The following is a 23,761-nucleotide window of genomic DNA, read 5'->3' on the forward strand; positions in this document are numbered from 1 at the left end:
GCACTGGTTGGAGTGGATAGGATGTGGTCTACAAGATGTAGGTTTCCCTCTCTTTCCCCCTTTCCATGTCTGAGGGGTACATTAGTCATTAATTCCTCATTCAGGTGTTTGTTCATCCAGTAACCATTTCTGCACTGCTCTGCAGCAAGCCCAACCGTTTGTACTCACTGGCACTGCAGCACTGAAAGGCACAGCGTGGCCCCTCTCCTATTGCTTATAGTCTAGACTGTAAGATTCAGAAGTGCTTAGTCATAAAGCAGGATGGTAAGGGCAGTGACAGAACTTATGTTCAGTGAATTATGGGATGCATAAAGAAAGCATGTGACACAGCTTGTGGGAGATTCCCTGGGATTGCCCAGTTTTAAAAGATAAGGAGTCAAGCAGGAGAATTCGAGGAAGTTGGTGGGAGGGAGGGAAAAAGAGGAGAGTGCCTTCCAGGTGGAAGGCAGAGCATGAGTAGAGGGTCAAGGAGGAGGAACATCATGGTATGCAGAGTTACAAGTAGCATGGGGCTGCTCTATGTGGCAGAATGTGGTTAAGAGATAAGACTAGAGAAAATGGAGAGGTCAGGCCATGGAAGGCCTTGTAGGTTATGCTTAGAAGTGGGAATTTGTCTTACAGGTTTTGCAAAACAACTGAAATGGCCTTCAGCACTCTGCCTTAACATGCCTCTCAGATGGCAACAGGTATTCTTTTGTCTTAACCCACCTGACTTACTCCAACCTTAAGGGTCTCCTCTATGGTGCTGGGGATTTTTCATTGGTTGAAGGAGCTGACATTATCTGTTGGGCAAGGATTTCAATCTTGCTGTGTCGCAGTCCTTAGACAGCAAGCTGTTAGCCTTGCTGCTTTTCTTTTCATTTCAAAGCCAGACTTTGATAATCTGCTTGACTTATGTGGCACGTATGGGGCTGCAGGCAGAGTTCTACAGACTCCAAATTTCAACTATTTTTCTAGGAAAACACAAGACTCCTCTTCCTTATCTGTTTTCCCCAGCATTGTTTATGTTAATTAAGACAGGCCAAAGATTCCAGACTCCATCTCCATCTCCATCTCCTTCTTCTATAAGAAAACATAAGAGATTTTGATGCCATTCTAGTAATTCATGAAACCCTCTAGCATATACCCACTTCCTCTGCCAATGTTGTTGGGGAAAAAAAATCAATATTTGAAAAATCATTTTGCATGCATGCCTTCATATTTTCACCACTAATGTTAATCCTGGTTCTAAGTATGAAGTATGTCATGAAGTTTATGTTTCTTACTTAATAGGTATAACATAATGGGGGGGGGGGTAAAAGAAAAATAAAACCTGCAAGCAAGTTCTCTTTGTCCCTGGATGGCGTCTCAATGTTTTTCAGACTGAAACATGTAATGAACACGTGTGTATTAAGCACTTTTGATATGGCAGGCATTGTGCTAGGTGTTTTCATATATGTTATGTTATATAATCCTCCCAATTACACACTATACGAAAGATTTCATTATTTCTCATTTTATATGTAATGTAACTGAACCCAAAACCAAGTGTGCAAGATGCAGCAAAGCCAATCACTGACACATCAGGTACACAACAAGGAAGGGATTTATTCAAGAGGCAGTCAGATGAGGAGACAGGAGGGCAGGTTTCCAATCTGCCTCCCTGAAAGGGGAGAGAACAAATTTTTTATAATCATAGCAGTTGAAATGACATACATATTGATGAAAAGGATGGGGGAACTTATGACTATTCATGAGGGATGTTGGAACATGTACATTGATCAAACATGTATGTGCCATATAGTCCCTGTTCACTTTGGGGTGGAGAGAACATTAGAAAGAGGCAAAATTCAGGCCCTGACATGAGGAAGTTATCTTAGAGCAAGGAGAAGGGGTTATGGACCTGCTTCCAGGGATGTTACAAACTAGATGGGGTCTTGGGCTTGTTATTTCAGGTAAGGAATGCAGGGCCTTGCTTGTTCCAGTTGACCTTGAGTCCAGGCTTCTGCAGAGACAGCTAGTAGATTTGTTAGTGGGGTCTGAAAAGGAACAATAGCTGATTAGAGAAACAATTGTCTGAAAAACAAGCTTTAAAATTTCTGCTAGTTTCAACCATTAACCCTAAGAGGCATGGTTTCAGTAATAAACAGAGGATCAGAAGAGCCAGGTGAGTTTTCCCAGGACCCATAGCCAAAGACTGATGAAGGTAATTAAGCCCAGGTCAGCCTGACTTCCTGAGCAGACTTTCGGGGAGAATCTGGGGTAATGGAGATGGCTTCAACCAGTTATTTGCAGAAAAATAAATACAAGCATCTCATATCTGAATGAACAATTGGTTTCATCTCTTTTACTAACTTTGGTCAATTAGTAGCGGCCATCTGGAGAATGTGGTTGAACAGCAGTGCTGAGATTAATTAGCTAGATATGACATAGTGGAGTTAGATAGTATCTACTTAGAGGCCATATATTTGACATCCTAACTTCATTGATAGAAAGTGTGCGATCACTGTGATACCAGGGAGAGGTATAGTGCAATGCCACTGGGCTGCAAGCAGAAGACAGGGGTCAATTTTCTCCTAAAGGTGAAGGGACTAGCAAAGCTACACCAACGATTTCTCCTTTGCCTTTCAAAGTTGCATGTTCCAATTCCTCGATACCTATTGATATACTTACTAAGAGACAAAATGCTTACAAATTTCCCAGTGGGTATCTTCATATGGACATTTTCTAAGAGAACATCCTTTGAGAACATATGCCTTTTTGTGTTCTGTATTTGGCAGAATTGGATCAGCATTCAGCCCAGACAGACTTAATGCGCAAAGCATAATAATAGTGATTCTGCACATATAACATCCCCCAGTCCTATAAGCTGTCACCACTTGTGAGCCCCATTGCGCTTACTTACCGGTCATCTTTTCTTTCTTTCCTAACTATGTGTTTGGTGGAGAGAGTTCTGCAAATATTACAGACTTGGAAAGCACAGTAAGAATGCTAATAAAGCCGTCAACTCTCAGACACCACCTTCTTGAAATCTGACTGAGCAAGGTGAGCAGTGCAGCTCATACCTTGTGCCTCCTCCTACATGATTGCAATTAACATTTTATCTGCCCTGTGTCTCAAGTTAAAGCTTTGGAACCATTCCCTGGAGGGTGAGGAAGGACCTTAATTACAGAACAGGTGCACTTACTGCTGGCTGCTGTATTCTGATGTCACCACCTCTGAGCTCCAGAGAGAGGTCAGGCGGATCCTAGGATATCATGTGGCTCAAATCGAATATTTTAATTTAGAGACTCAGTAAGTTGCTCCATCAATTAAAACTGGCTGTACTTGCAGCTGACTTGCTGGGGCACAGCCAGGAGCTTTGATTCATTTCATTTCTTACTGACCCCATCACACAGTGGAGGGACAGCCAACATTTCATTGGGCGGTAGAAAGCTGCCAGAAGTCAAAGGAAGACTAATGATTGAGGAATACTTTAAAGGGTAGGTTTGGCATTTGAAATGATAGCACATATATCATGCTGACTAAATGATGGTGCTTGGTGGGGGTCCAGAAAAGAGGTGCGTATTATTTGATGGTTTGTTAACAACTAATCCCCCGTTTCAATGAATTACCATAGGAGAGTTTGCTTTCTGCTCAGGTAAATTACAGTGCAACTAAGTGGAAGTTCTTTTCCATTTTGATTTGTCAGGGGTCCAGACTCTTTCTATCTTATGATGCTATCAGTTTGTTGTGCATTCCAGGAGGGAACTAGAGTAACAGAGGAAGGTGCTGCCTTTCAGAGGATGAGATAGGGGCCAACTCTTTCCTCCTTTGATCCTCAATTCAGGATTAATCCCAAATTTAGGATGGGATTGAGCCTACAGAAATGTACATGCAGGGGAGGAGGGCTGAGTGAGAAGGAGGTGGCAGGGCTGAAATTGCACCATGCATGAGCACAACTGTAAACAGTGTGGGTCAGTCACCATCAAAACCTATCTCCTTTCTTTCCCAAATCTACTAGGTAATCCTTTGGCTGCTATGAAATTAGGTTACAATGGGTTCATTCTCTGTTTCCAAAAGTAAAAACCTTGCAGTTAACAGGTACCCAGTCCATGGAGGCAGCTAATACTAGGCCTGTGCGGAAAGTTCTTTCTGGCAAGGCAAGTATCCTGATAGCGTCAGAGAGCATCTTTCAGCTTTAACTACAGGTAGGTCTTTGAAATCAATATCACACAATCAGCTCTTTTCAAAGGGGAACAGAGGCTAATGACTCATTCCCAATATTATTGGTCTCAGATGAAACATAATTTAGAATAAAGTATTATTTTAGCAGTGATACTATCACTGCTTAAAATACATAGTGGCTATCATTTACAAGTGCTGCCTGGTTATTATCTTGCTTATTTATGGCGAAAGTGGCTAGCTATCAACTTGGCTTTCTTCCATAGTGAACTATGAATAATTTTTTGTTAAACTTTGTACTTTGAAGTTAAATATAACTGAGCCATTATGGCCAGCTGCCACATGAACACATGTATGATGGGCATGTCTAGATGAGCAAATCAGAGCTGCAAACAATGGGGGCTACATAGCAATGCATGACTCTGCCTCCCCTCCCCCATACAGAATTAACTACCACTAGAGAAATTGATCCATAACAAAATGTCTAATCGAAGAGTTAGGGCGGGATAATATACAGTTATCAAAGTGAAGTCTGATATGGAATTTAAATCTTGTCTCAGGCTTGAGACACTGTGGTTGGAAATGTAAATTATTCCTTTCAAAACTCACTTGCAAATGGAAGGAACAATTCCTGAGTTAACGGACACAATGGGAATTGTATCATCCCACTGGCAATTTGAGGGGTATATTTATTATCAAGTAATTGGGCCCACAACTCCTCTCCTTGCTACCACTGCCATTCCCAGCAAGGAAGCTCTGTTTGGATTTTATCAATGTTATACTTATATTAACTTTGAATGATTCTAGTGGAGCGTATCACTAGTTGTGACAGGATTATTCATGAGCTAAATGATTCTGACTCAGTTAGAAGAGCACCCAGGCTTCTAGCCCTGGTGGAAGGAAACAGAGTTGACAGGATGGCACCTCAGGGAAGCACATTGCTTGTTGTGCCTTTCTTCATGGAAGCTTTCCTTAGAGATCTGACAACAGACCCCTGCAGGGAGCTGGGCCTGAGGTGGCACTGGTTTGGCAGAGGCCCCTGCTGTAAGGCATTGATTTTGTATAGGATGAGAAGTGTGTGTGTGTGTGTGTGTGTGTGTGTTTGTGTCTGAGTGTGTTCTTTACTATTCATTGTCAAGTGGTTGATTTTGACAGCACAATGCATACATGCTTGGAGTATCTACAAAGCAGGGGACCCTTCCAAAATATTCTTTGTAAAAATTTTAGTGTGAGAAAGCAAGCATCCAAGTAGCCATTTAAGAAAACCAAGAACACTCTTGGATGTTCTCATGATTCTTTTCTAGTTTAATATTTGGGTTGTCATTTGGTTGGGTTGAAGTGTGTACAATAAATCTTAATACTGCTTGTCAATGGCTCAGCTCCATAGTGTGAACCTGGTTGGGTGATGGAGTAACACCAGGGAAGGAAAAAGATAGGAGTGATCCATTGATGGAGGGACTGAGTTAGAGCCCAGACACTAAGCTGCTGTGACTCATTATGTAACACTCACCTCATTTTGGGAAAAATCATAGCACTGGTAAAGGTAAAGGCCCCTAGACCAGGAGTCAGAGGTGCTAGGTCTGATTTCCATCTTTGACTTAAGACTTCAGACCATTCACTGTAGTCCTAGGTAAATACTGCACCTTCCCCATTTGCAACTTGCCTTCTTTCCCTCTTAGGGTTGTGGTGAGTATATATCAAGAGGGAAACCATGAAAGCACTTTGAGAAATAAAGAATGCTGACAGCATAAGTGATAAACCTCAGAAGTACAAGTTAGACCCTCTGAATCCAAGTCCTCCGCTGTAGCAAAGATATAAGAGAAAGGGTTTCAGTTTTAGGCATTTATTGGAAAAACATTTTAACTGTCCTTATTTTATACAAATGGATATGACATCAGAATTGTACTATGTCAGAGCAATTTCTTTTGAAATTATTTAGAATATAGAGGGCCAGATAGAGACTAGACTACATCTGTTCATCTGTTTTTTGTTTGTTTGTTTGTTTTGTTGTTGTTGTTGTTGGATTTGTGTGTGTGTGTGTGTGTTTGGAAGGGGGGTGTAGTCTTGAAGGATAATTGCAATTAATAGGGATCTGATATCTCTCTTTCCCAATTAAACTACTGATTTATGGAACAGGACAAGTACAAACCTAGGCCATAACATGATGACTAAGAGAAATAAATGGTTTCAAGCCAGCAGAACAAATGGTCAGAACAAGCATGCACCCTCTGGTTATTACAACCCTTTATTATGATATATCATTAAGCAACCTACTGTTTTATATAATGTAGAAGTTATTAACCCACCAGAAACACGTAAAGATGCTGGATCTTCCAGCTTCCTTAGAAATTTAAATTAGAATCAATTAGGCAAACTTTTAAAATTATGCCTGAGTAACTTGTATTATCTTCCTTCTTGTTATATATTAAAAACAAACTACAGTGTTGGTCTCAGAAAGAAAGAAACCTTAGAGGCAATCTAGTTCATCTCTTTTGCACAGATGAAGATACTGGCCTCTCAGATAATGAAAGTTGAAAACATAAAGAGATCTTGACCTATGCAGCTGAATTAAGTATTTGCCACATGGTAGATGTTCAATAAAAGCTTAATGATAAGCCTTAGGAATGAGGAACTTTAATAACAGAACACCAACAGGTAGGAAAATAAGAGGCTTGGCCAGAGCTCACAGGGTTGAACCTCAGGTTATATGAGTTCTAGCCCTAATTCTGCCATCTATAGCTTATGCAAAGCATGTCATTTCCTGTACTCTGAGTTTTTTCTATTTCCTTGGCAAATAATATTTTATGTTCTAGGTGCCTTCAAGTAGTACTTTTGAGTAAGTGGGAAAAGATATAAATGCACTTTGGAAAATGTCAACTAGTTTCCTGTATAGCTTGTAAACTTTGTCTTGTACATGGACTAATAAGTTCAAACTGTCTTTGAGGAAAGACCCCAGAAGCAACAGGAAATAGCTAAATGATGATATTCTACTGATGGCTGTTATATATTTCTCCTTACCTCCCCTGTTGTATGAAGTTGCTTTTCTAGGTCAGGGTTGTGCAGTGGAAACCAGTGTGGGTTATTCCAATCATGAGGGCATATCTCTAATGAGACTTTTAAGATACAATGATAGGCTAAGGTACAATTTCAATTTTCTAGGAGTTCAGAATCTAAGACTCTTATAACAACACTGCCAGGAGCATAGGGCAACAATAATGAACCTACTGAAGAGAGAGCTGGATAATTCCTTGTATTTAAAGAGCTCCCAATTTTAAAAAGTATTTTTAAACATTTCTCTCTCTCTTCTTTGTGCTTCAGGAGTCAGAGAGTCAAAATCTGTTGTTTGGAAGGTCAGATGTAACAAAACAGTTAGTTGAGGAATGAATATTCATATTTTACTATAAAATTCAGCCAAATCACCAACTATCTTAGATTATTTAGAAATACGAACCACTGAATAAAATCTTATTGACTTTCTTTAATTTAACAGTTGTAAACTTAACTGTTGTAATGGTGTAGAAGTCTTATTTAAAAAATTCCATTAGGGCAGCCTGGGTGGCTCAGTGGTTTAGCACTGCCTTCAGCCCAAGGAGTGATCCTGGAGACCCAGGATCGAGTCCCACGTCGGGCTCTCTGTATAGAGCCTGCTTCTCCCTCTGCCTGTGTCTCTGCCTCTGTCTCTCTCTGTCTCTCTCATGAATAAATAAATAAAATCTTTAAAAAAATTTCATTAATTTTTTCCCATCTGAAACTGGTCAGATAGTCATAGCTTTCCTTAAGTCAACTCAAGTAGAAGTCAGACAATTGTAATGTGAGCTTAACTCCAAGAAAACTCCCTATAATTGATAATAGATCAAAAGTGCTTATTATTGTATCTTTTTCTTTTTTTAATTTTTCTTTAATTTTTATTTATTTATGATAGTCACACAGAGAGAGGGAGAGAGAGAGAGAGAGAGAGAGGCAGAGACATAGGCAGAGGGAGAAGCAGGCTCCATGCACCGGGAGCCCAATGTGGGATTTGATCCCAGGTCTCCAGGATCGCACCCTGGGCCAAAGGCAGGCACTAAACCACTGCGCCACCTAGGGATCCCTATTGTATCTTTTTCTTTCCAGTATTATTCTCGTTTCAGTTGGTCATGCCAAGAGGGTCTATAGTTTAGAATTCAATCCCATCTTCATAGATAATTTCTTGATACAGAAAGGAAAACAATTGACTTGGCTACTGTATGTGTGAAGACTTTCTACTAGGAATGGTTTTGCTACAGTTAAGGCTTTCTGAAGACCAAGTATGAGTTCCAAAATCCCATTCATTTACACCACTATTTTATCAGACTAAGACCTTTCATGGACAGTCACCATAACTAAGTGTAGAAGATGTCTAATTTTTCCAGCATAAGCTTGAGATGATCTAATTATCAGGACTTAAAATTTAAGTCGTACTACATATATTAATTATCATTTATTAATGAAAGCAAATGTTTTTCTTTCTCCTTTTGTTTCCCCCACTCCAAGTTTGAAAGATACTCATTCTGCCTAATATTATCAGGACTTTCCAACTGGGTATCTTTTCAAAAAGCGAGAATGCATTGTTTGTCAAATTGAGGTCCAAGGATTTCCTGAAGTTAAAAATGCAGATTCTTGAATTCTATCTCAGACCGACTAAATTAGAGCCACTGGGGTTGAGACTCAAGGACTTATATATGTAACAGATTTCCCAGATAATTCTTATGCATGCTAATGTTTGAAAATCAGCTATTGGCTTTGACCGAGGCTCACATGTGTAGGGTCCCATGTTACAAAAATATTGATGATGGGGAGGGGGAGAACATCCTCTGATGGGCCAGAAGCAGATGCCTAAAGAGAGTCCTGTGCTTCTATACCCTTATACAGAGGACTTCTTTTCTTTCTAGAAAGGTCTCTTTGGTTTGCTACTCATCGTCTGGTCACTTTATCATTTAGGCAGCCATCATCTAATTGGATTGTCCCAATGCTGCAAGTGCCTAAAGTATGTATGATAATGTATGTGTATCTATATCTATATCTATATCTATATCTATATCTATATCTACATACTATATACTATGTGTGTGTATGTGTGTGTGTGTGTGTGTGTATAGAAAGACTGGGTATAAGAATACCAGCACTTACCTTCCCTCTAGTGTCAAAAGAGCATTCCCTTTGCCAAGAATTACTTTTTTCTCAATTTCATTGAGGCTTTACAATTTGAACATTCTTCTGTCAGAGGAAGCACATTAAATGTGACTCTGTGCCTTCCATAGGTGGGTGAGTATGGGCTGCCTAATGTGTTAAAATCCTACATTAGCTTTGTTACACTACTTTTGACTCTCTCACTCAACACAAATCCATCAAAACCTACTCTTTTCCATCATCACTCACCCTATGGTGAACTAGGAAAGAATTTGCCCCCCCTCACCCTCCCACTTAGTAATGTTTTGAATTTTTCTTATTCCCAAGTTAGAAAATGTGCTGCTTGATTACTCTGGTTGTCATGGCTACAGGTCTAATTTCCCTCCAGATCTGTCTTTTGGTGTCACATGTTCTTATAGTTTGATCTGTAAGGGAGCTTCTCAGAAATTCATCTACTAGGTGTCATGAGGAAATATTACATTAAGACATAAAAGTGAGCCGTTTGTAAGTTTAGTTTCAAAGAATAATCACAAGCATTTCTGATGGTATATTTAGAAAGAAAATACTGAAAAGTACACCTTCCTGTATTCTCTCATTGGTTGTCTATACTTTCCTTCCTTTTTTGCCTGAATATTTTCAGTATTTTCCCATAGCCTTCATAGTCAACTTTTATCTGATTTCCCAGAAATTCAGTTAGAAGCAGTGATCATTCAGTGTTCTTTTATATTTGTTGCAACATGGCCCTAATATGTTGATTAAAAAACATCTCAGGTGCCTAAGAGAATTTTTGCCTTGCAAGATTCCAACCCACTCAAAAAAATCAAATTTAGAAGCACCAAATGAATTGACACTGTACACATCAACCTTCCCACAAGGCAAAGATTTTTCAGTGATTTAGATACCTGTTTTAAAAGACTACCACCCATATTTTCTGTTCCTCCTTATGGTGGCTCATTTTAAAGAAATCATCCACAGATTTGAAAACAAAAGACAAACTGAATGTCAAATTTATGGGTAATTGGGTATTGACATAATGTGGAAGGAGAATTTGTTCCTGTCCTGGCCATAGTGGATATGAAATTCTGGAGTTCTTTAAGGAGATGTTTCAGAAAAAGCACAATTAGAATGATTAGTGCAGTCATTTGAAAACAACTAAGATTTTTTTTTTTAAGCTCACCTTGTGTCTTTACAGATTTACCTATTCATGCACATGGGTAGAGCCAGGCTGACAGACTTGTCAAACTATGAAAGGCATGTGGTGTAAGGCTTTTTAATGCTTGATGAAGCATGAATCCAAATGGAACGATATGAATAAATTCATTCTTGGGATTTGTAAATAAATGCATTAAATGTCTTGAATATTTTAATTCACTTGTTCCTAATAATATTTGTTGACATGGAAGATAATAAAGTGTAATGACTCCTAACCTCCTAAATGGGAATAATCCCTAGGATCTGTCATTAATATGGAAAATTTTAGAAGGTTGGGTTTCAGTGGCTAATAATAAATGTACTGCCTCCTTGAAATGGTGTTTGATAGATGCTACAACCATTTTGGAAAAAATTTTTAAAAAAACAACAGCATTTGTATACTCCTTAGACACTGTATTCATTCACTTTGTCAAATATCTTTTGCCCGTTGAGTCCACTCTGGATTTTTTAACATCAGAACATTAATTTTAACAATGACAACAAGGATGTGATAGAGAAACTATATTTGAGAAAATACTTGAAAAATTCAACACACTTAAAATTACAAATGATTTCCTCTGAATTAATTGATCCAACAACAGAACAAATTGCCTTCCAAATCTGATTTTCTAAAACCACCATTAAGAAATTTAGCAATGGTAAAAGATGTTAGCAGTCTATATGAGAAAAAAAAAACTGTCATTACAGAAACCAATAACTGTGTTTTCCCTGTGTAAATTTAACTTTGTAGCCAAAGGAATATATTATTATGAGTTAAAACTGAGAGGGACGCAGATCTCCATCACCTTCATTTTTCAAATGGCAACATGGAGGTTTAGTGTAGCTGACTATTAGGTTACTGGTAAGAAATTTTGCAGAAACATGATTTCATGGAGAGAAATAAGAATAAAGGAATAATTTGGCTTGTTGGATTTCTCTGAGTTCTTGCCATATCCTGAAGCTCTCTGAATCACAAGGGAAAGTAAATTACCTTGAGTGTTATTTAATTTTATCATATTTCTTTGAAAACTGGACATCTGAACAGGTAGTATATCTCTGATTAATTAAAACATTGCTTAACCAGAAGACATGAGTTTGGACCATGATGGATGATAGAGAATTTCCCTTTATGCTTTAATGTTTTGTCCAGTATCTGCTTCCAGCAGGGACTTTCCTGCATTTTTTCATTTACTAACATTTACAGTATTATTCAATTGTTTTGCTGGAGGGGTTTCTGTTTTTTCCCTTTTTCAGTGTAAGAAATTGTTGACCTTTTGAGTACACAGCATTTAATGAGGTCCCCCTGCTGCTAAATGAACCAAGATTCAAATGCTGGCCATTCAGATGATTGGGAAGAAAATTGTGCCGCTAGGCTATCTGACTCAGACCCCAAAGAAATGTGTCCTCTGAAGGAACTGGAATTAGTCCTATGGAACTTTCAGTGTCCTTAAATCTGGGCCTCCATTCTGCATTATGTCAAAGTATACAGTCTCTTAATAGTCCCTGAGGTGGTAGAGATGATTATATCTTAGAGCAGTTCTTCATAAGTTATTTGTTAAGGTAAACAGAAATAGAGGGGGAAAACCCATATTTTGTTTGTGGTCTTTGAAATCCATACCCAGGAAATAGTCTTTGGAATCTATATCATTTTATTGCAGTATCATAAATTTAGCTGAATTTCACATTGCTCTAAAAGTACAAACCTGCTGTAATGTTATATGTTATCACAAGGATTCAGATATACTCTGGGTCAAGTTATGGCTGCTAAAACTGCCTCCACAGAAAGTTCTTGGATATTAACTTAGAAACTTGTTCTTTTTCTTATTTTCAGAATAGAAATGGGTTTCACTGTGCCTTATCCAAGGGAAATAAAGATGTTCTTTATTTTGAAAATAGAACACTATTCACATCTTATAATATTTATCTAAAGAGATGGTTTAGTTGTTTCAGAGTTTCATACCTTTCTGGAAGGTACGAGACTAAATTGTGTCTATCATTTCTATATATTTCATGTAATGTTCTAGCCTGGTGGCCATCTTGGATATTGAATGCACCAAATACCATTGGCAGATTAAAGGCAAACAAATCTTCATTTATTCACCAGACAACCTGATTGCCAAATATCTACTGATTGCTGGACTTGTTAAGTAGGATAAAAGAGGGTATATAGTTCCTTTCCTTAAAAAGCTTGGAGTGAAGAGTAAAATCAGCCATTGATGAAAACAAAGTGTGGACAGTGGAAATCACAGACACTATAGAGAAGAGGTATCATAACTTTCTTGGTAAGAGTTGGGAGGAAAGTGTCAGCAAAGGCTTCTTGGATGAAAAGACAACTAAGTTGGATAGTGAAAAGCAAAAGCAAATAGAAAGTAGTTAGCAACAGAATGGAAAATGGGAAAGGTTCATACAAAGGACCACTTGATAGAGAATATATAGAAAAACACAATTTCTCAGCAAAATTGAAGGGCTAATTGCCTTGAGGGTAAAAGGAGAGATAGGTAGGGGCCACATGTTGATGACCATATTTCCCTTGCTAAAGAATTTGAACTGTATTCTTGGGGCAAAGGGAGACACCTGATAAGGTTTAGAGTGGCATCATCAAACTTGTATCTAAAAACGATCACTCTGTTTAGAATGAAATGAAGGGGAGTGGGATGAGAGGCAGGGAGACTGTTGGAGATAAGAGATAATGGTAGCCTGTATTGAAATAGGAATAGATTGGATGTGAGGGAAGAGTGAAAGAGGATGCCTAGGACATTGGGGTAAATAGTAGGGCAAGAATCAGCACTAATGGAAAGATGGTGGTCATGAATCTGGAGTCCGATGTTTGAGTTTTATTTTGAAGATATTGTATTCTTTAAGGGGAAGGAAGTAACGGAAAGACTGTTACCTAATTAGATGATGCTTGTGTGTGTGTGTGTGTGTGTGTGTGTATCTTATTGTAGATCATAACCCCAGAATACAAATGTTGTTGGCAGAAGATAGAGTTCCATAGACCCAAAATCTAGATGGTGAAGAAACCATCTGAGAGGAGCTGGTGGAAGTTGAAGACCAGACATTGAAGATAAGGAGCAAAGTACATAGCTGTGAGGATTGGATTGGACCCCTGGTTATCTTTATCTACTCCTCAGTTCCTTTGGATGTATTTCCTAGGAAGAAGCCAAATGGGAGGCTGGTCAAGATCCATAACTTTAGCCCAAGCACTGAAAAGTCGTGGACATATACATCATCATTAGTACTGATAACATACCCACATTAATCACTAATATATACTAATTAGTAGGGATATAGGATCAGTAAGACTTCCTGGATGGAGTAGCATCTATGTGGGGTCTTGGAAGACAAGACAAAGGTGGCTACAAATGGGGAAGGAAGCATCCCAGGCAGGAACATTTGCAAAGGACCATTTTCTTAATGGTAAAAGAATTTTCCCTTTGTGCCTAGAAGGTATTTACAAACATACTTAAGACATCGCAAACAAGGGATCCCTGGGTGGCGCAGCGGTTTGGCGCCTGCCTTTGACCCAGGGCGCGATCCTGGAGACCCGGGATCAAATCCCATGTCGGGCTCCCTGTGCATGGAGCCTGCTTCTCCCTCTGCCTGTGTCTCTGCCTCTCTCTCTCTCTGTGTGACTATCATAAAAAAAAAAAAAAAAAAAAAGACATCGCAAACAAGATAGAATCTTCAGAAATCAGTTCAAAGGCTGTAAAAAGTTACTGGGAAAAATAAAAGTTGCTAATATATTTGAAAGAATTTCAAATTTGTCTCACTCAGTGGTTACCAGGAATAGTCCATTGCAGCAGTGGTGAACATGGGCTTTGAAAATGAACTGGCTAGGTTGGGACCACAGCTTCCCACTTCATGGCTGTATGTCCTGAGGCAAGTTTTTTTTTTTTTTTGTTATGTTATATTATGTTATGTTTTGTTTTTACATTTTTGGACCTCGATTTCCTTAGCTATGAAAGCAAGATAACATAATACCTGACTTAAAGAGTTGTGGTGTAAAGTGCTCAGCAACGCGTTAGTTATTGTTGTTATGTTTTTATTTTTCCTTAACACATATCCATGGGTCAGTTTGTTGAGAAATACCAACAGAAGGTTTGGAAAATACAGTTTCCTGCTTCCCCAACCCCAGGATTTTTCATTCATTAGATCAGATGTAAAAATACAGAAACAACAAATTTTCAAAAAACATGAACAGTTTTGAAATCTAATGCACTTTGTGAATGAAGAAATTTGACTCAAAGAGGTTAAGTTACTTATGCAAGGTGAAATAGAAAATCAAGATGGAGGCAGATCCAGGAGCCAGATCTGCTCACAGAAAGTTCTGAAATACCCATATGCTTGCCTACTCTAATCTATCTAAAACATTTTAAGCCAAGCAAAATTATTTTGTACAGAACAGAGAGACTATGTTAAAGCAGCCATAGTAAAAAAAAAAAAAAAAAAAAAAAATCAATTTACACCATGAGAAAAAAACAGGAAGTGACAAAAACTGTTAAAGTTTCTACCAGGTGGTAGAAACATAGATATGTCTAAAATAGAGAGCATTTGAGGGAGAAAGACCAGAAAAATGAAGTATGGAAAAAATGTCTCACTTCAGAAAATTTTGAAGACATCAGACTAGGAGGACACATTCGTATTTGGGTGGGGTAAGTAAGTGATCTGTTGAGGCAGATGAGCACAATTAGCACATCTAAGTTAAAAGGATCTGAGTAGAGTTTGGATGTGCCCCACTGACAGGGACTCAAAACAGATGCGTCCAACTTGACAAGGGTTGGGTTTAATAATGCCTGAAGTCTTCATAACTCTTTGGTGGAGAAATGGCGAAGTGAGTCTAAAGATACTAGCCAAACTTTTTGGTATTAAGAATTTATTATTTTGGAAGTTTGATGGAATATCGCCCATCAGAGGAAAAGAAATACCTTCTGAAATTCCCTACATATATGATATTCATGATATTCCTGGTCTAAGTATCTATCCTGAGTTTGGCTCTCTTATCTGTTGGACTGAGCTGACATGGAAAACCAAGAAGGGTGATTAAAGATATAATCTATTCTAGAAGCAAGAGAAACCAAGCCCAAGATGGCAACATTTCCATGAATATCATATATGTACCATATAATATCATATATCATATATCACAGCCATATAATATATGATTAAAGATATAATCTATTCTAGAAGCAAGAGAAACCAAGCCCAAGATGGCAACATTTCCATGAATATCATAAATTCATGGATATAATTCTAGAAGCAAGAGAAACCAAGCCCAAGATGGCAAAATTTCATCAGTTTAGGCAATTTGTAATGATTAATTACCATGGAGTGAGTACCAAATTTTGGATTTTTCAAATATGGTTTTCAATGACATTTATAAGGTGTCTATGATATATGTTAATTATTTTTTCTAAAGAGGTAGCCTTTACCTCTGATTATGGATTATATGAAGGCCCCATCTGAATCTGAGGAGTTGTTGAAATTCAATGTGCTCAGTTTCACAAATAGATGAAGGCATAATTGCAGCCTTGCTTTGGTCCCACATTTGATGATGACACTTATGCTTGTTCAGTTGTTTCTCAGTGTGTGTTGATGGTGAAACTCATTCTGATCACTCCCAGGGCACCATGGTATCAGAACTGAAGCTGAGCAGCATCTTTAGTTTTTTCCCCTCCTTTTTAAAATTATGAAATATTTTAAATGTTCAAAAAATTGCAGAGAACAATAAACTTCTATGTATACACTACTGTGGTTTAATATTTCATTATATTTACTTTACTCCTCCCTTTTCATTCTTTAAATGAATAAAAAATTACAGATAATTGCCCACTTTGATGAGCACTTCCTGGCAACTAGAAATGAGAAACAAAACACAGTGAAAAGGGTAGCTTTTTGATCATCAAATTCGATTTCATTGAAGGGAAGAAAATATACATTTTAGAGTACGTCCTATGTTTTTGATGCTAGGCCAAATACTTTCCCATTCTGGTGAGCTGGCTCTCAGAGGAAAAAAAAATAAAAACCAAAAATCTGATATGCAGTATTTGCTGGTTTTGTAGTGTGTAAAGACAACCATTATGACTGGTTTTGAGCTACCAACAGTTTAACAATTGGCTTGCAAAATTCCTGAATATTTAACAATCTCCTCTTGTGAGCCAGGACAAGCTGGCTCCAGCATACACCTGCATGTATTCATTCAATGAACAAATATTTGTGGGAACCATTGATATGCTGTAAATATTCTGAAAATAGCATCCTTTCTTGTAAAACAGCCTTTCTACTGGACTCAAATCTTGAGAGATTGAGGTATTATTATTTTCCTTTTATGGGTGTGGAAACTGAGGCCCTGGGAAGTTAGGTCTATAGAGGCTTCTATTGGTAACATGCCATTATCCCCTTGGCATTTACTTTATCAATGCATGCAGCCTAATTTATATCTGCTCATGCCCAGGACTCTCTCTGTAGCCCACTTGAGCTTTGTCTGCCTGTAATCAGGGCAGGTAGAAGATTCTGGGGAATTAACATTTCCTGGGAGCTGCCTTCATCCAGTGACTGATGGGAATTAGGAGATAAATAGCCCATCTCTCTCAGCCTTTGAATGGCATAACCTGGAAGTGCGTGTTTCACACTGGATTCTCCAGCAGAATTAAATGCACAGGGTTTAGTAACTGACTCATTAGTAACAGACTTGAAAACACATCCTTTTTGCCTTCCCTTTCCCCCATTTCTACATCCCTACCTGGGTTTCTACTCCCAGTTACACTGGAATCACTGCCTCAGGCTCTGCTTCTGGGTGAAACCCAAACTAAGAAAGGTGCTTGGTCAGTCAGATTCCAGAGTTCTACTTACTTTTTCCACCTACTACTCTGCTTCCTAGAGCTCATTCTTTGCCTCACTATTTCTGGCTCATGCTAAAATGCCAAGATCTCAGAGAGGGTAACTAACAGCCCTTGGAGAGCTGTTTTCCTTCTCCCACTGGGGTTCCATGCCCTTGGGGGAAGAACCAGCTTCACCAGTGATGGGGCCCACAGGACACTGCAGCTGAAGATCACATTTATTCCTGGTCTAAGTATCTATCCTGAGTTTGGCTCTCTTATCTGTTGGACTGAGCTGACCTGGAAAACCAAGAAGGGTGATTAAAGATATAATTTATTTCTCATCTATAATTCTAGACCTTAGAGTCACCTTGAGAAGCCTGGTATGTTCCCATGCTAACCATCTTCCCACCCCTTCCCACTGAGCCCTCCTATCCCCACTCAGAAATCTAAAGCCAAAAGTACCTTCTAAACAAAAGGCCTTCCAGATGCATAATCCTTCCTTGAGTTTTACTATTTCAAGTGGCTCTGTCATCTACTCTTGGAGCAGCATCTGGCTCTCCCCTACACCACTTATTTCTGTTTTAATTTCATATTATTTCTGTGCTTATTTAATATATTTGTCCCATCACAACAGACTGAGAGTGCACCAAGGAGGACCTCTGTCTAACATGGTGTCTGATACATAGTAAATACTGAATAAACACTTTTGAATGGATACATAGAAGAGGGGAAAAAGTGAAGAATAACTCTGCTTGTTTTGTGTTCAGGGTGAACCCAGATGATTACTCTACCAATGCTCTTGGTCTTCACATCTCCCTGTGATCTCGTGCACTCAAATATATTTGAATATTAAAAATATTAATACATTTGATATATCAGAGCAAGGACTCTGGAGTTAAATTCTTTGGTTTGGGTCCTGGCTAAGCTGTTGGTGAGCTGTGTGACCTTTGGCAACCATCTGGACCTCTCTGTTCTTTAGTTTTCTCATTTGCAAAATAAGGAAAAGAGTACCTAGCTCTAGAGTTGTTTTGAGTAAAAGCCTTAATGTAAGTAAAATGCTTGCAATAGTTACTGGCATATAGTGGCAACAACAGACACAATATTCACTCAATAGCAAGTACTTGGTTAACTTTTAATTATCATCCCTTTTTTATAAAGTGAATTTTGCATTTATTTCCTCAAAAGAAGACCTTTCTGTGCTTTAGAATAGATTCTCAGCTCTGATCGTGATGATTTGAGCTGCCTTTACCAGCCTCTTGCCTTCATCTACCACTTATCTCCCCTTCTGCTGTCCAAGGTCCAGGCTCCCTGGCTGCTTTCCTTTTCTTCAAACATAACAGAGTTTTATATGTTTCTGGGCCCTCATCCACACTGTTTTCTCTGACTAGAACACTTTCACTTCTATGAGTTGTATCTTTCAGGAGTCACCTTTTCCATGGAGTTTTCCCGGATCTAAAGAAGCTCCGTCCCTAGCCACTCTATCTTGGAACACTACTTATTGAATGTAATTATCTAACATAGTTATTTAATTTCTTTCTTCTACTAGAACATCAACTCGATGGGTGTGCTGACCCCTGTACCCAGGATTGAATGTCAGTGCACATGATGTAGAATCGATGAACATTGAGGAACAGCATTAGGTTGCAGATTCCAAGTCTGACTCTGGCCCTCCAGTTGCTCCCACAAGGCCACTGTGTGACTTCTTGTTCCTGTATTGTGGCTGCCTAGCCCTGACCACACACTCTTCAGCCAGCATCCTAGCATCATAGCACTAGCTGCACGCTGTGGCTACTATTCTCCATTCCTCTGAGCTTCCAGGCTCTGTTAAAATCCTGTTGGTCTCCCACTTCAAACCCTCCAGTGGTTTCTCATCATACTTATCTTAACACAACAAGGTCTTTTTATTGCCTGTGTCTTTCTGTCTCCCTCTCATTCACTGTGCTCCAAAAAGACTGACCTTCTTTCGTTTCTCAAAAATGCCATACCTGCCTCAAATTCAGGACTTTGCACTTGCTGCTCCTGCCTGTAATTCTCATCCTTGACCTCAGACCCTAGCAAGCTCTTAATTTATCTCTCGGCTTGGTGAAACCTTCCCTTACACCTCATGTTACATGATACTCTGAGATACGTGTATTAACCTATGTTGTTAACGGTTTTATTTTCTTCATAGCCCTCACCATTATTTGAAATAATCTGCAAACTTATAAACCTTCCTACCTATCTCTTATATCAGAACATACACTTGTTAGAGCAGGAAACTTGACAGAATTAATGAACTAATATCCTTGTTTTTCTTTCTTGGAGACACAGTAGCTCTTCCTAGAATCTCTTTGCTGAGTGGAGTTTGATGAACCCTGTCTGATACAAACATAGCTACCATATTACTGGATCAGGGGTCCTCAGTGGGCTTTGCTCTCCTCCCTTCCCTTCTTTTCCTGGATGGTGTCCTGCTGTGAGTCTTTCTCTAACCCTTTGAGATAACATTTTCAGAAGATAGCAAGTATGGCTTTACATGCTGGCAAATCCAGGTGTATTTTTTTATTTTTTATTTTTTAAATTTTTATTTATTTATGATAGTCACAGAGAGAGAGAGAGAGAGAGAGAGAGAGAGAGGCAGAGACATAGGCAGAGGGAGAAGCAGGCTCCATGCACCAGGAGCCCGACATGGGATTCGATCCCGGATCGCCAGGATCGCACCCTTGGCCAAAGGCAGGCTCAAAACCACTGCGCCACCCAGGGATCCCCAAATCCAGGTTTAAATCCAGCATCTTCCACTTGTGAACTCTGGCCTTGACCAAGTCACTTTGCCCCTCTAAGCCAGAGTTTTCTCAACTATGAATAGATACTGTGGCGAGAAATAGCAAATACCATTGTCTCAGAGGGTCATTGGGAAAATTACATGAGATAATACATCAAAAAGGTTTGGCACAATAGTAAATTGTACACTAACAGTTGGACATTTTGACAGTCAGCTATACTTTCGATTTGGCTTGTCTTCAAGTCCTGGCATCTTTTCTGCTCCATGAATTTTCACCCTCCTGACACCACAGCCTTGTCCCAGACAAGCCCCCATGCTTGGACTGACCAGTGAATTAATGACCATGCATCATGTTGAGTGACAGCCTTGCAGTTCTGCAGAAACTGTGAATGTGACCCAAACAAAGAAGCAGCTGGATCTTAGGACTTAGAGCTATAGCTCTGCATGTTGTCTCATCAAAGCACTGACCTCAGAATTCTCTTACACAGTCTCTCTGGTGGGGAGGGGAGTCAGATGCTGGCCCATCACCATCACAGATGGCTGAAGCCTCATAGCACAAACCCCATCTCTGGTGATACATGTGGAGTTTCTGTAGAAATGCTCTGATTAGATAATCCACTTTCTGAAAAATCCATACAGGAAAAAAATAAACCATTCAAATCTAATGACAAGGTCAAACAGTAAGCATGGGTCTATTTACTTAGCAAGAAGACCACAAAGAAACAGACATTTTAAGACCTAGTACCAGGCTTTTCAAGAACTGAATATGGGGATGTACTCACCCAGGACACTGGGCTTCACTTTCTCCTTTAGAGCCATGCTAATGAATACTACATCCCAGATCCTCCCACATTCTGGTCTTTTTTTTTTTTTTTTTTTTTTAAGATTTGTTTATCCATTTCAGAGAGAAAGAACAAGCACAAGTGAGAGGGGCAGAGGGAGAAAGAGAGAATCTCAAACAGATTCCTCACTGAGCACAGAGCTTGATGTGGAGCTTGATCCCATAACCATGAGATCAGGACCTGAGCTGAAACCAAGAGTCAGAAACTTAACCAACTGAGCCACCCAGCCACCCAACTTCTGGTCTTGATGTAAATAAAGCCAGATATTCAACAGTTCTAGGTCCTTGCCTCTCTCATATCAACTGTCATCATTCACATTTCAGCCCTCACACAGTTCAAAGTGAATTTCTTACCATTTGCTTTTCTAGTAAGACCTGAATATAAGTTAGAAAGCTCTCTCAGAAGATGAAAGCAAGTATGGGAAAACAAAATAATAAAATGTCCAGACATAGTCATTAGGATTTGTGAACAGTAGGTAGTTATTGCTTAGTGCATCTCTCTCGATTCATTAAGTTAGAATATAAACTAGCAATATTAAGTAAGCTATTTCTTAGGAACCAACAATGACTCATCTTCCTTGCAGGCTAAAATCTTTGGAGGAACTTGTGAGCATTTAGTAAAGCCATTTACCTGTCATTGGTCTCTCTCTAATTCCTTGGTTATGAAGTGATGTCTTTCCAAACAACCCATGAAAAGAAATTAGAAAGAGACAAAGATGCATTGTTTCAACAGGAAATAAATAATACACATTTTGAAAACATAACTTCATTGCGAATATCACTGCACCATGCTAATTACTTTATTATGGATAAAAAGCTTTATGATTGATTATGTAGGATAGTCCTAAGTCATCATTAAATGTGAAAGTCTATTTATTCCTTTAATGACTTAAAAAAATTCCCTAGAATGATGGAAAACCTTCTTTGTGGCAAGAACTCCAACCAAATGCATCATCTTAAAAGAAGTGTATAAATTTTGCATTTAAAAACGGATTGTTGCAAATACTTCATTCTGTTTAGAGGTAATCTTGGTGGAAAGCTCTTCTCCAAAATCCTAACTTTCACAATTATGTTGGTTATTTTCTTGTGGATTTCCTAAGCCCTACAGATGTACACATGTAAAAACATTGCTGTATTAGTTATCTGTTGATATTTAACAAATTACCCCCAAAATCAGTGACTTAAAGCAACCCACTCACAGCTCCTGTGGGTTAGAACTTTGGGCATGACTTAGCAGAGTCCTCTGGGTACCCAACAAGGCTTTAATCAAAGTATTGGGTGAAATTTCTGTCTTGTCTTATGGTTTGACTCTGGTTGCATCTGTTTCCAAGCCAACCGAAGTGATTGTCTTCAGGATTCCATTCTTCAAGGATTGCTGGACTGAAGGCCTCAGTTCATCACTGGCTGTTGCACACAAGATTCCTTTGAGTTTTCTGCCACATGGGCCTTTCCATGGGGTAGCTTGCAACATGGTAGCTTATATCATCAGAGAGAGCAAGCAAGATGGCAAGACAGGGGGTATAAGCAAAATGGAAGATATAGTCTTTTGTTAACTCATCTTGGAAGTGACATCCCATTACTTTTGCTGTATTCTATTTGTTACAGGCAAGCCACAGATCTACATACAAAGGGAAGCGGTTTCCCAAAGGCATGAATACCAGGATCCAGGGCTCATTGATGGCCACCTTAGAGGCTGCCTGTTGCAAATGTCAAGCACAAAAATCCAAAATGATTATGAATCTACAATGACTCTTTAGACACAAAGCAACAAAACTGAACCATTTAGTGAAAAATCGTGTATTACGTGTCTTCATAAACAGACCTAGATGACATACTACAGTTCAAATTCTGACTTTGCAATGTACTAAATGTACTAGTAAATAGTAGTAGTACTAGTTATAGTATTTTGCGTGACTTATGAAGGTCAAATTTTGTTTTTGCCATCGATTTGGTAATTGTATGAACTAGGACAAGTCACTTCATCTCATTGTGTCTGTTTTGGTTTGGAATGCATTTTGCTACAAGTGACCGAAAACTACAGTGGCTCAAAGGAAAAAAGGGACTATTTAAAAAACAAAACAAAACAAAACAAAACAAAAAAAACAAGACAAAGACATCTGGAAGACAAACTACAATCTATAAAGTGGCCTAACAGTATTTTGGGGGACTGAAGCTTGTTCTTTTCATTTTTCCCTCCTTGGCAGATTGGCCTTTGTGCTCATGCTTGTTGCTTCAAGTTGTAGGAAGGCTGTTCCATCTCCATTCTCATCTCCAAATTTCAGCAGGAAGAAGGAAGAGGGAATTCCCAAGATAATGGTTAGGTGAAGTGTTAGAATGACAGGTATGTAGTAGTGCTAGAGAGTATCCAGTCCTAGTTTAAAGATTACAGGAAGAAGGTTCAAAATTTTTCCAAGAAAAAAAGTTAAAACTGACAGACTACCTCATATGATTAAAGTATATTGAGAGGAGATGTATTCTGGAAGATGAAGCAATAACTTACTAGTAGGAAGATCAAAAGCTAGATGGACAACAAAAAGGAAAAAAGTGAAGCAATAGTTGACTCCAGAGAAAGCAAAAAGGTATACAGGGAAGACAGTGAAAGCATAGAATGTTATAAGGTTTAACTGTGAACATTATTTACATAGTCATGCCACTGAATATTGGTTTAATATCTAAGTAGTAAAATACAACTATTCCAAAATAATAGGAGTCACTGTGTCAGCGTGTGTGTGTGTGTGGGGGGGAGGGGCGGGGGGCAGGATGTTTTGTGAGGATCATGTAAAAGAGATCTTCATTTAAAAAAGTATTAGGCCAACAAATAATAGGAAAAACTATAAAATCAACAGATAGATGTGTATATAG

The 23,761-nt window shown here is 38.8% G+C and overlaps 2 long non-coding RNA genes across 2 annotated transcripts; one reads left to right on the plus strand and one right to left on the minus strand.

Annotated features, from left to right (window-relative positions):
* Nucleotides 1-1,587: 1,587 nt before the first annotated feature.
* LOC144289643 (uncharacterized) lies at nucleotides 1,588-22,422 on the minus strand. Its single transcript, XR_013357461.1, has 3 exons — nucleotides 22,099-22,422; nucleotides 21,531-21,573; nucleotides 1,588-2,018 (listed from the first exon to the last, which is right to left on the minus strand). It is a non-coding gene; the product is annotated as an uncharacterized LOC144289643 (long non-coding RNA).
* Nucleotides 22,265-23,479, plus strand: LOC144289644 (uncharacterized). The gene is made up of 2 exons (XR_013357462.1): nucleotides 22,265-22,417; nucleotides 22,505-23,479. It is a non-coding gene; the product is annotated as an uncharacterized LOC144289644 (long non-coding RNA).
* The last annotated feature ends 282 nt before the right edge of the window (nucleotides 23,480-23,761 follow it).

The sequence above is a fragment of the Canis aureus genome, chromosome 19, assembly GCF_053574225.1.
Source record: "Canis aureus isolate CA01 chromosome 19, VMU_Caureus_v.1.0, whole genome shotgun sequence".
NCBI classification, from domain to species: domain Eukaryota; kingdom Metazoa; phylum Chordata; class Mammalia; order Carnivora; family Canidae; genus Canis; species Canis aureus.